Raw genomic sequence first — 13,451 nt, forward strand, 5'->3', positions numbered from 1 at the left:
ATAAAAAAAAAATAATCTAAAGTGATTCGAGTGACTCACACACTGTACAAACTACAGTTTATAAACTGTTAATTAACTATAAACTAATAGTTTGTAAATTACTTAAGTGCTTTATTACTGTATTATTATAAAGTGTTCTGGTAAAATCTACTTGATTGTGGTTTAGTGCAAATCATGTTTTGGTTTTCATTTACATATTCTAATCCATTAAAGGTGAGACAGGAGTGATGATCAGTGGTTTTGAGTTTTTACCTTCATCATTAGTGTATGGGCTGAAAAATGGATAGAGTTTGTCAGTGAAAGTCTGACCAGTGTAAGAGTAGATATGAGATCTGGACTTCACGTCATAAAAAGAGACCAGACCCTCCTCATAATCCACAAACACACCAACCTTCTCAGGTTTCACTCTCAGAGATAAAGAAACAGGTGAACGTTCATAAGCTTTATATTGATTTTCATTTCTCAGAATCACAGTCCAGAATCCATCCTCAGGATTCAGCCAGATCATTCCCTTCCTCTTAATGGATTCTCTGGCGACTCCTAAAATCCACTTTGTCTTTCCCTTCACCTGCACCTCATAGTAAAATCTCCCTGAACTGAATCCCTGCTTTGCCAGAACACAAATGTTCTTTTCAAATCTCTTTGGGTTTTCTGGGACGTCCTGCTCAATGTCTCCATGACTGACTTGTTTTCCATCATCAGACAGGATGAGATGTGGATCAGCTGTATCAGGATCCAGAGTCACATCCACTGAGAGAGATCAGACATTATCAGTCAACTTCAGAACAAACATTTTCAGATGTACAGTATATAATACTGATTATAAACAATGTATTGTGAGTGTATTGAAGAAAATGGTGTCAGTCACACTGTACCTGCAAACTTCTGCACAAACTTCAACCCTGTGGACACAGATGACAATATAATGATGAATTATTCATAGCAATAATTTCAGGTTAACAGCAGTGGCGGCTGGTTATAATTATTTTTTTGGGGGGGCGTTTTTTTATTATTATTTATTTTTTTTAAATACAAAGCAGTACCAAAAAGCATGTTTCCTACTTGAACATAAATTTTGCTCTCCTTTCTTTCTGGCCAGCAAATTTCTCAATGACTCTCTGATTAAAGTCCAGGGCGGACCAGGCTGTGCAGGCGACCAGGGCGGATCAGGCTGTGCAGGTGACCAGGGCAGATCAGGCTGTGCAGGCGACCAGGGCGGATCAGGCTGTGCAGGCGACCAGGGCGGATCAGGCTGTGCAGGCGACCAGGGTGGATCAGGCTGTGCAGGCGACCAGGGAGGAGACGACCCTTCAGGCGACCAGGGAGGAGACGACCCTTCAGGCGGCCAGGGAGGAGACGACCCTTCAGGCGGCCAGGGCGGAGACGATCCTGCAGGCGACCATGGCACAAGAACAGGAATCGGCTCAGGAACAGGAACAGGCACCGGCTCAGGAACAGGAACAGACACCGGCTCAGGAACAGGAACAGACACCATGTCGGCGGCCATCTCTGCTGAGGGCTCAGGCGACGTGGCGGTGGTCATCTCGTCTGGAGACATTGTCTCGGCGGCGGCCATCTTGTCCTGAGACACTGGCTCGGCGGAGACCATCTTGTCCTGAGACACTGGCTCGGCGGCGGCCATCTTGTCTGGAGACACTGGCTCGGCAGAGACCATCTTGTCCTGAGACACTGGTTCGGCGGAGACCATCTTGTCCTGAGACACTGGTTCGGCGACGGCCATCTTGTCCGGAGACACTGGCTCGGTGGCGGCCATCTTGTATGGAGACACTGGCTCGGCGCCGGCCATCTTGTACGGAGCCCATCTTGTACGGAGACACTGGCTCGGCGGCGGCCATCTTGTACGGAGACACTGGCTCGGAAACTGCCATCTTGTACGGAGACACTGGCTCGGAGGCGACCATCTTGTACGGAGACACTGGCTCGGAGGCGGCCATCTTGTACGGAGACACTGGCTCGGCAGGCGTGACGTGAACAGTCTCTGGATCGGCACGTGACGTGAACAGTCTCTGGATCGGCAGATGTGACGTGAATAGTCTCTGGATCGGCAGAAATGACGTGAACAGTGTCTGGATCGGCAGACGTGACGTGAACAGTCTCTGGATCGGCAAACGTGACTTGAACAGTCTCTGGATCGGCAGAAGTGACGTGAACAGTCTCTGGATAGGCAGACGTGAACAGTCTCTGGATCGACAGACGTGACGTGAACAGTCTCTGGATCGGCAGACGTGACGTGAACAGTCTCTGGCTCGGCAGGACTAACGTGAAGCTCTGGCTCGGCACGACTGACGTGAAGCTCTGGCTGAGGGGATACTGTGGGTTCACGGAGCTCTTCCTCTACTCCGCCCACAGTAAACGATGAGCCACTCAACAAAAGGGCCAGGTTAATATACTGCTCTAAAGTCCCGTGAGAATCATGCAAGGGCATGAATGAACTGAGCGGTTCAGATAGTCCTCCACGAAAAAATATCATTAGGCACTCTGTGGTCATTGAGGTGAGATGTGCCAGTTCAATAAACTCTTCGACATACCTCTCAATCGAACGATTCCCCTGACGGAGACACAGGATTTGTGCTCCTGTATCCATGGTTGGCATGGCTGCTGGATCTTGGTGTGGCGAAGTTTTCTGTTACGAACTGCTCCGAGACACAAAGGTTGAGATCCAAATGCAGCTTTATTTGAAGTGTAATCCAGAATCGTAATCAGCACAAGCAGGGGTCAAACACAGGAAGGCAGTCCAAACAAACAAATAAACAAACAAACAATCAAAACAGGCAGGGGTCAGAGGCAAAAGAGTAATCCAGGGAACAGGCAAGAAATCCAGAAACCAGGGAAAACGCCCGGAAATGCAGTGCAACAACATACAAAACTTCGCAGTGAGTGAATGAGTGAACATGGTATAAATAGGCTGAGACTAATAAGGATGATGAGACACAGGTGAATGCAATTAGTGATGATGAGTCCAGGCAGTGAGTTATGGGAAATGTAGTTTGTGAGAGAGTGATAATAGTCGGGTGTGGAGTGCCCTCTTGTGGTTCTCAAGGGCACTCCAGCTGGTGACCATTACAGGATCATTGTGATCTTTCTATTGATCACTCGTGATCTCAGGTGTGCAGCGTTTCACCTGAATGCCCAAAGCAGCAACAAAATCACTTACTCACGTCAAGATCTCCTCTCTCGCCGAGATCCTGCCAACCACGGCCTAACACCATCGGATGTAATTCCAGCTGACATCCTATGGAAGGCGAGGAGGGGTACGCACCAGGCTTTGGAGGCGTTCTTTTAACCCCCCACCCCCCCACCCCCTTCCTTCAGTCGTGATGGCTAATGTACAATCTCTCCGGAACAAGATGGACATCTTACATGCTAGATGCCGCGTGGAAAAATCTTTTCGGAAGGCCTGCATCATCGCGCTGTCCGAGACGTGGCTGAAGGACTCCATTCCCGATGAAGAAGTTAGGTTGGATAACTTCATCATCCGAGGGGATCGGACGAGTGATTCCGGTAAGGAAAGGGGTGAAGGTGTCTGTGTTTATTTTTATGTTAACAACCGGTGGTGCAATAACATCAAGATTCATGACAGGTTCTGCACACCTGACATTGAAATGCTGACTGTTTCGCTTCGTCCCTACTATCTCCCTCTGGAATTTTCCACGCTGGTTATCAGCTGTGTTTATATTCCGCCTGGTGCTAATACCAACACGGCAGCTGAGCTAGCAGCCCAGAATGTTCATGTTATGTTAAATAAATACCCTGAGGCTCCAGTGTTTATTATGGGGGATTTTAATAGCTTCAAGTTGGACAGTGTCCTCCCATCCTTTAAGCAGTATGTTGATTCCCCCACTAGAAAAGATAATGTGTTAGATCTGTGCTATGGGAACATAAACAATGCTTATACTGCTCGCGTGCAGCCTCCACTAGGCTCCGCGGATCACAACATCGTCTTTTTGCTTCCGCAATATAGACAAATGCTGAAGAGAGAAAAGCCAGCTACATACAGCATCACCCAGTGGACTGAGGATACAACTGCACAACTTCAAGGGTCATTTGCATGTACAGATTGGAGTATTTTTGATGGCGACCTAGATAAAAAAAAACGGAGATAATAACTGACTACATCAAGTTTTGCATGGCAACTTGTATTCCAGTCAAAACTGTTAAAAGATATCCCAACTCGAGACCATGGATGACCTGCCAAATAAAACTCAAACTCAAGGAGAAACAGCAAGCATTTAATTGCAAAGATTGGCTTTCACTGAGAGACATTAACCGCTCTGAAAAATGAAATCAAAAAGGCAAAACTTGCATATAAGGACAAATTAGAAAAGGATTTCAGTAGTATGAACACCAGGCAGGCCTTTCAGAAGGTGAAAACACTTACTGGAACCTCTTCAAATGCCAGCATTCCTACATCTACTGATCTCAGCTCGTTCACCAAAGACCTGAACAAATTTTATGCCAGGTTTGACACCCTGAATTGCACCACTGAATGTGAAAGCCTGCTCAGGAGCCTACCCACTCCAGAAGAGCCACATTTTGTCCCATTAACGGTGGGAGATGTCTATCAGCAGCTCAGGAGGTGCCACACTGGCAAGGCCCCTGGCCCAGATGGAATCACCGGGAGGCTGCTCAAGAATTGTGCCCTGGAGCTATCTCCTGTTCTTCATTCACTTTTTAAAGAGTCACTACAGACAGCAACTGTCCCCGTCCTCTGGAAATCTGCCACTATCATTCCTGTACCCAAAAGACCTCTGCCCGGTTGCATAAAGCACCTTAAGTTTTTTCCTCAAGTATGATACTTAAGGGGCGATTTCCCCTTACCTAAGAGAATAACTTAAGGGTGTTGCATATAATCTCTTAAACGGTTCTCTTAGGTAAGGGAAACATTTAAGTGTTTCACGACAGCGATCCTGGATTCACGTTATAAAAGTCTGTTGTTGCCATAGATACGCAAAACACTAACACTTACACTTTCGCAGTTTCATCAAATAAAGTAGGCTAGGATATCGGAATGGATAAAGAAAACAAAAAAAGACAAAAAAAAAGAAAAGCCTAATTGGACAGAGGAGGAGAAATTCATTCTTCTTGACGAATATGGTAAAAGAAAAAAAATTTGACCGTTGCGTTTAAATGACGGGAAAGAGCCCTGGCAACCCGGTGAACCACTCTGCTGACAGGCGATTTATGCACGTGGAAAACATCTCCCACTAATATTGCGCGTCGATCAAATCGGTATTCCTGCAACAATTTTTTATCGCTAAGATGGTCCAAAGGGTTCTCCCTATCCCTAAAAATTATTCTTGGCACATAATGATCTTCAGCTGGTTCCATAAATTCAGCCATGTCGTCTTATTTTTGTCCGCGTTTCTCTTAAGGTTATGATTTCCAAACCTTAAGTTATACTTAGGGAAATGACCGTTAAGGGGTTTTATGCAACACTTGACGCTTTTTAAGGGATTACTTAAGTGAAAAAACAGCGTTTAATTCTAAGTGTTTATGACGTTTCACTTAAAAAAACCTTAAGTAACACTTAAGGGTTTTTTTCTGCAACACCCTTAGGTTTAAGGGAAACATAAGGGAAAACTTAAGGGAAAATTACACTTAAGGTGCTTTATGCAACCGGGCACTCGCCCCTTGTGAACTGAATCATTACAGACCAGTAGCACTTACTTCTATAATAGCAAAATGTCTTGAGAAACTGGTATTAAACACTATCCTTCCGGTTGTCGGCCCACAGCTGGATCCTTACCAGTTTGCCTACAAGGCCAAAAGAGGAACAGAGGATGCTGTTGCATGCCTCCTTCATACTCTCCTCCAACATCTGGATTCTCCTGGCTATTATGCCAGGATTCTCTTTATAGACTTAAGTTCCGCCTTCAATACGATACAGCGCCATCTCATGATAACTAAACTCCAACAACTTCATGTGTCACCTCTTTTCATCCACTGGATCTATAATTTTCTCAGTGATAGACCACAGGCAGTAAGGGTAGGTAGTATAACATCCTCCACCATTACTGTCAACACTGGAGCCCCTCAAGGCTGTGTCCTCAGCCCGTTCCTCTACACACTATATACTGACGACATCACAAAGTATTTCAAATACTCGGATGACACAGCCATACTCGCCCTCCTCACCGGCACGGAATCAGTCACAGCATATCACCAATCTGTTGCCAATTTCACTCAATGGTGTACAGACAGTCATCTCCTCCTTAATATTACTAAAACAAAGGAACTTATCCTGGACACACGCCAAAAATCCTCCACCACTCACTGCCATGTTTCCATCAGTGGCCAGTCAGTAGACATTGTGGACAGCTTCAGGTACCTTGGCATTATTTTGGAACAATAAATTGAGTTTTCACCATCACACCACAGACATTCACAGGCGCTGCCAACAGAGACTATTTGCCATACGTAAACTCAGAACTTTTTCAGTCAAACCACATCTTCTTCTCCTTTTGTACCGTAGTATTATTGAACCCGTCCTTCTGTACTGTACTCTTTTGAAAAAGTTATTTAATCCCTCTATAGAACCTCACTGAACCGTTAACACTCAGCTTCCTGCAAGCGTGTGTGTGTGAGAATGACTGTGTCTTCCATCATCTCGCTTTCTGATTGGATATTGTTTTGTTTCACGTGATAATCTCCAGAGCGTGCGGGCGTTTGTCCTCGGGGTTCCCCCCACACATCAGGATTTCTGATCGTAAATATTAAACATGTTGAATATTTACGATTCGCGATCGGAGCGGCTCCGACGTTCTTCCGAGCAGGTTCGGACACTCTTAACACATCTCACACCAAGGGAAAATCTGATAAGATAATCTGTTGAACCATCAAGATAATTGAGACATTGCTAGGATTGTCGGAAGGGGGGAAATCGGCCCAAAATCAGCCCGATTATCTTTTGGTGTGTACCCAGCATTATGCATACTGAAGGATATGCCAGGGTTTTATTCATAGATTTTAGCTCAGCTTTTAATTCAATGAAGACACACATTCTCCTGAAAATGCTGATTGATCTCGATATTAATGGTTATTGGTACACGACACTGCGTTCTCTTGAGTTGAAGATATAACTTTAAGTGATTTTATAATAATGTGGTGATCACCAGCACATCACAGAAGCTTACAATTACGTTAAGGCTTTAAAAATAAAAAAAAATAAAAAATGTTAATGACAAAAACCCTGTATTTGATATTCACATACCAGTTTGAGTGAGTTTTTCTATAAGCTGTTTCTTCAGTTCAGTCAGAGCTGGTTTCAGCACGTGCACGTCCACATCAGAGGCACTATCGATCTCAATCCAGTTCTTGCTGTGTGAAAGGCTGTACAGGGATGAGTACATCTATAGCAGGAGAGAGAAGACTATTAAATATTAATTATATTCCACATTATCATTGATTAGACAGATGTTGACAGACCTGTATGAGATGTAGATGATCGTCAGTGTGTGAGAGCTGCTCCAGCTCAGTGTTTCTCCTCGTCAGCTCAGTGTTTCTCTGCTCCAGCTCAGTGTTTCTCCTCGTCAGCTCAGTGTTTCTCTGCTCCAGCTCAGTGTTTCTCCTCTTCTGCTCAGTGTTTCTCTGCTCCAGCTCAGTGTTTCTCTGCTCCAGGTCAGTGTTTCTCCTCTTCTGCTCAGTGTTTTTCTGCTCCAGCTCAGTGTTTCTCCTCTTCTGCTCAGTGTTTTCCTGATCCAGCTCAGTGTTTCTCCTCTTCAGCTCAGTGTTTCTCTGCTCCAGGTCAGTGTTTCTCTGCTCCAGGTCAGTGTTTCTCTGCTCCAGGTCAGTGTTTCTCTGCTCCAGGTCAGTGTTTCTCTGATCCAGCTCATTGTTTCTCCTCTTCAGCTCAGTGTTTCTCTGCTCCAGGTCAGTGTTTCTCTGATCCAGCTCAGTGTTTCTCCTCTTCAGCTCAGTGTTTCTCTGCTCCAGGTCAGTGTTTCTCTGCTCCAGGTCAGTGTTTCTCTGCTCCAGCTCAGTGTTTCTCCTCGTCAGCTCAGTGTTTCTCTGCTCCAGCTCAGTGTTTCTCCTCTTCTGCTCAGTGTTTCTCTGCTCCAGCTCAGTGTTTCTCTGCTCCAGGTCAGTGTTTCTCCTCTTCTGCTCAGTGTTTTTCTGCTCCAGCTCAGTGTTTCTCCTCTTCTGCTCAGTGTTTTCCTGATCCAGCTCAGTGTTTCTCCTCTTCAGCTCAGTGTTTCTCTGCTCCAGGTCAGTGTTTCTCTGCTCCAGGTCAGTGTTTCTCTGCTCCAGGTCAGTGTTTCTCTGCTCCAGGTCAGTGTTTCTCTGATCCAGCTCATTGTTTCTCCTCTTCAGCTCAGTGTTTCTCCTCTTCTGCTCAGTGTTTCTCTGCTCCAGCTCAGTGTTTCTCCTCTTCTGCTCAGTGTTTCTCTGCTCCAGCTCAGTGTTTCTCCTCTTCAGCTCAGTGTTTTCCTCCATCATCTTCAGCTGCTCAGACTGACATCTCTAAATAAAGCGGATCAGATCAGTGAAGATCTCAACACTGAATTACCCCAAAAAGTTACATTTTAAACTGGTTTTCCTCTAGTTCTAACATCACTCATCAATGCCAAAATTACTGAGATCAAATCAATGAAGACAGGCTTTACTGTTCACAGATGCTGAGCTTGAATTTCAGCAAGGAGCTTCAGTTTTTAATGGTCAAAGAATCAACATAAGAAGTGCCTAAACATTTAACAATAGTATTTGACAACTTGTCAAGGTTGAGGTAAGGGATGAGGCGAGAAATGGGCTTTTGTTTGTTCCCCGTAGGAGAAAACAGGACCGGTCAGCTTGCCTTGGCAGGACAAGACTTCAGGAATCAGGACACAAGGAATGTAAGACAACAAACTGTCACAGGACTGAAAACACAAGGAGAATAAATTGGTCGCAAACAAGGCAGGTAAGGAGGGAGAGCAGCTGGGGAACTGACACGAACACGCAGCTAATGAGAACACTCACCGCATGTTCACACAAGACACAACATGAAAACAAGTGGCCGATGAAAACTTGACCCGTGTTCTGCACAAAACACAAAAACACATGCGAACAGAATAGCGTATGGCCCAAGTGAACTCGAAACCGCACGCTCACACAACTAGACAGAGCTCATGGAGAATGAGGGAATGCTCATCCCGTGCTCTCAGAACAGAAGACAAACACATGGAGCATGAATGTCCAAACCTCGACACAGAACCGAAACAAAACTAGACTGAAGTGTCGGGATCCGAACACTACGCTCCAGACACAAAGCAACTCACATGGACAGAAGAGCATACGGCCCGATCGAACCGCACGCTCACCATGACAAGACAAGAGAATAGCAGTGTCAGAGTTCAAGAATAAACAGACTAAAGTGACAGAACCCTGACACTGTTTTAATGTTAAACGACCAACAGTAATATCCAGTAATGCAAACTAAAAAAAAAAATAATTGAAACTTTTCTTTACGTGATTTATGTAATTCATTGACTGTGAGGAGACTAGAAGTATTTTCCCGTTTTGCATTTTCAACATATTAGGTATATGAATATGACTGAAATAAAATATTATTTTCAAACATTTTCAAAAAAATCTTTTACTGTTCTTTTTTCTTTCCCGTAAATCCATTTGAATCCTTTATTTATTTATTTTAACCTCCAACCGAACTGCTGAGACCATCACATCATTCTAGAAGCAGCTGAAGACACACTTAACCGCAAGTACCAAACCACTCACTCTTAAACCAATGCACTCTCACACTCTCACACACTCACTTACACTGGTATATATCAATGCTGCAACCAACAGGACACCCAGACCAATAATCATCCAGTTGGAAATGTGGACAGTCCGAGACGAAGTAAGGAAACAATCATTGGAGGCGCGAGTCTGCAAAAAGAGGAAGATTCAGTTCAAGCAACACTTCTCGAAGAAAGATCACAAAGCTTGTGATAAGTTGTGCAAGAACCCAAATGATTTTAGTAATTTTTTTCCACTCACTTTTCTCTGCTCTGAGTGTTTGATCTCTTGAATCTTCTTCATTCTGTCCTGGATCATCTACATACAGAGAAAAACACAGACACATTTATCACTGAATTTAGCGTTCAATCTTCTGACAAAAGAAAATCTTATTTGAATAATAAATGTTAGACCCCATGAATAATTTTTTTTGTCTCCTGGCTTTTAGTCCATGTCTGTCAGCTTTGAATATATTGCATTCTCAAAAATTGACAAAATTAACTTTTAGCTGATTTAGGATGCATTTCACAGTGTGTTTAAAGTGTTTTGTTTGTATCTCTTTACCTTCTTCTCTCGACTCTCCTCCTCTATAGGAACAGTGTTGTGAGTCCTGTGTTCTCCTTCAGTGCAGGACAGACAAACACACGTCGGGTCATCTCTGCAGAACAGCTCCAGAGGTCTCTCGTGTTTCTGGCATATATAATCCTCCAGATTTTCCACAGGATTGATGAGTTTGTGTTTCTTTAGACGTGGGACTCTGAGATGAGGCTCCAGATGAGTCTCACAGTAAGAGCTTTGACACGTCAGGCAGGTCTTCACTGCTTTCTGCTTTCTTTCATCACAGAAGTCACAGAACACCTCAGTTTCTTGATTAAGCTTCTTAAAGTGTTGCACAAGCTTTTCCGAGTGTTGTATTAATCTTGAGATCAGGTCTTTTGCTGAATTTTTCTTCACAGAGTGGACAGAAGCAGGTCTGTGTGTCCGTCCAGCTCTTGATCAGGCAGGGACTGCAGAAGTTGTGTCCACATGGAGTGGTGACTGGATCAGTGAACACTTCCAGACAGATGGAGCACTGGAGCTCCTCATTTAGTGATGGACCACTGGAGGATGCCATGGCTGAAAAGATAAGTAATGACAACAATATATCATCTGCATTGCTGAAGAGAGCAACTTTCATAATACAAGTAATGTTCACTGAGTAAATTAGTTTGTGTTCTAAAATGTATGTTGCATGGTTAAAAATGATTATAACTAAAATCTGTACTATGAACCACTGTCAAGCAGTCAAAGCAGCCATACGTGCCATAAGCAGGCGTATATAAGACAACAGTTTCTGACAGGAAGTTCCTCCTCCTCTAACTCTAACCTCACTGAGCCTATAAGCTCCGCCTCTGACTGCCAGTCTGAGACCATGTGCTGTAGTTAGATCTATTAGGCTGCAGAAGAAGAATCTAAATACAGAAACTAAATGTGTCACTGGGAGCCATAGTACAGCAAATGTAACTGTTTTATACAACACCATATTATACAGTCATGAAAAGGTATGTGTATAAAAGTAAAAGACAACACAGAAAGGGGTGAAAGTGTATTTTTCAAACAAATAACCCACTAAATATATATCTGTAAACACCACGTGTCAGTTTTGTTCAACCCTCTACTGCACACATTTTGATGGTACATGATAAAAATGTGTTCCACATCATTTCTTGGTTCATTTAGGAACATTTTATTGATCAAATATTTTTTTCGTTGCCTAATGATTAATTGACATATTACAAAACAATGGTCAGAGAGCAATACAAAATCACAAATCTTTTAAAAAAAATTCAAGAAATCTACTAACTATATTTAAAGCTTATATTGTGCACTAATACGTGATAATATGTGATAACGTCCAAACACATTGTTAGCAAAGACATCCTTGAAAAGTACACCTTAACACACAACGTTGCCCTGAGCCAACGAAAGGAAAAACTAAATTTCTGAACATGCAAAATAAATAAAATTAATAAAAACTTCTCTACACCTTCATTCACACACACGTTTTTATGTACAGTTCATGTCATTTTAAATAAGATTACTAAAGCAAATAAACTTACTTTCTTCTCACACCATGTGCTCCTGTGACTGTGTCAGAAAGGAAATCCTGCTTTCAAATGCTGCTCGACTCCCACACCTTATTACACTGCTCTTTGATTATTTTTTGTCCATTCTAATTGGCTGCAATCTTTTATAGAAACATATAGTACTGAACATAGGGCTTAAGAAAACTTTCAACGCTGTGCTGTAGAGGGTTAATAGACGTGACTTTTACTAGAGAAGTCATCATTCTGATTTTTCTTTTGTTCATTCTGCCGCCAATTCAAGTACTTCCTGTTTCTAAAGTCTCTAAAGTGTGACATGACCACAAATAATCAAACTTTGATTTACAGCCACAAAAAAAAAAAAAAGACATACAGTACTTTTACCAACAATCTGATGAATCTACTGAACTAGCTCTTACATTTCCATCACTTACCTGTGAGTGAATATCAGATCTGGTCGTTGATTTCAGAGTTTCTGAAATGAAATGATGTTTGATGAAGCCTCCTGTTCATATGTTTAGCTTCACTTTCTCGTAAGTCTTTACACACTTGCAGCGATGCTATATAGTCCAGTCCTTTTAAGCCAAAATGGGGGTCAACCTAGGACAAATTGCAACAGAAGCAAACTCAACTGATTTTGTATCCTCAATATGTCCTGAGTAAGGAAGAAAAAGCCCCAAAGAATCCCATTAGGGGAAAGTTTTGAAAAAGACCCAAATATACCCTATTCATACGCCTATTCATTCTCTTTCTCACGTGAATAGGGTAAAAAATGTAACCTTTAGATATCACCATGAAAATTACTGAGTTGATTACTTATATGTCCTGAGTAATTTTACCCTATTCACATGAGAAAAAGAATGAATAGGCGTATGAATAGGGTATATTTGGGTCTTTTTCAAAACTTTCCCCTAATGGGTTTCTTCAGGGCTTTTTCTTCCTTACTCAGGACATATTGAGGATACAAAATCAGTTGAGTTTGCTTCTGTTGCAATTTGGACTAATAGCTCCGCCCATAATCATGAATATGGAACAGTTCTGCTGAGATTGTAATAGTGTAAGAAAGTTTTTGAATATCAAGTTTATATTCTCAGTTTACCACATTTATGTATCACAGTTTACACAATTGCAGCTTAATAGAAACGACACGCTAAACGTGTTTCACAGTGAAATCTTCTGTGTTCCCTTTCAGTCGGTCACTCCCCACGTCACGTCGGGTTAGGCCGACGAAATTTTTATCTGCCTTTTATTTATTTATTTACTTATTATTTATTTATTTATTTATTTATTTATTTATTTATTATTTATTATTTATTTCCATATTTGCCTTTCGCTTCAGAGCCGAGCAGTTCATATGTTCTGCTCTGCGAATTCACAGACGAGTTTACCAAGACGAGTCTGTTGCTCTTTTTGCAGGAGCTTCTCGAGTTGGTGTTGGTGTGACAGTGCTCACAGTGGAGATCAGGACTCCAGAGAGCTGCATGAACAGCAGTTTTCACAGTTCTTCGAGATTGTTGCGCCTTCAAAGAGCTGCTGTTTTACAAGCCTGAGAGAGAGGTTGTGCCTTCAAAGAGTGTGTGAGTACACAGCAGGCTAATAAGGTGTGGGAGTCAAGCACCATTTGAAAGCGGG

At 42.9% G+C, this 13,451-nt stretch overlaps 1 pseudogene across 1 annotated transcript in view; it reads right to left on the minus strand.

The window, feature by feature from the left end:
• Nucleotides 1–13,451, minus strand: part of LOC311073183 — a 111,975-nt pseudogene that overhangs the window by 12,388 nt on the left and 86,136 nt on the right. Inside the window, exons 2-9 of the transcript XR_014609540.1 lie at nucleotides 10,300–10,851; nucleotides 9,997–10,053; nucleotides 9,775–9,885; nucleotides 7,447–7,755; nucleotides 7,232–7,370; nucleotides 2,550–2,654; nucleotides 876–902; nucleotides 253–750 (exon numbers count right to left, since the gene is read on the minus strand). The product of XR_014609540.1 is annotated as an uncharacterized misc_RNA (transcript). The remainder of the gene's footprint in view (nucleotides 1–252; nucleotides 751–875; nucleotides 903–2,549; nucleotides 2,655–7,231; nucleotides 7,371–7,446; nucleotides 7,756–9,774; nucleotides 9,886–9,996; nucleotides 10,054–10,299; nucleotides 10,852–13,451) is intronic.

Source organism: Abramis brama (genome assembly GCF_963993115.1).
Source record: "Abramis brama genome assembly, chromosome: 22".
In the NCBI taxonomy this organism is placed as follows: Eukaryota; Metazoa; Chordata; class Actinopteri; order Cypriniformes; family Leuciscidae; genus Abramis; species Abramis brama.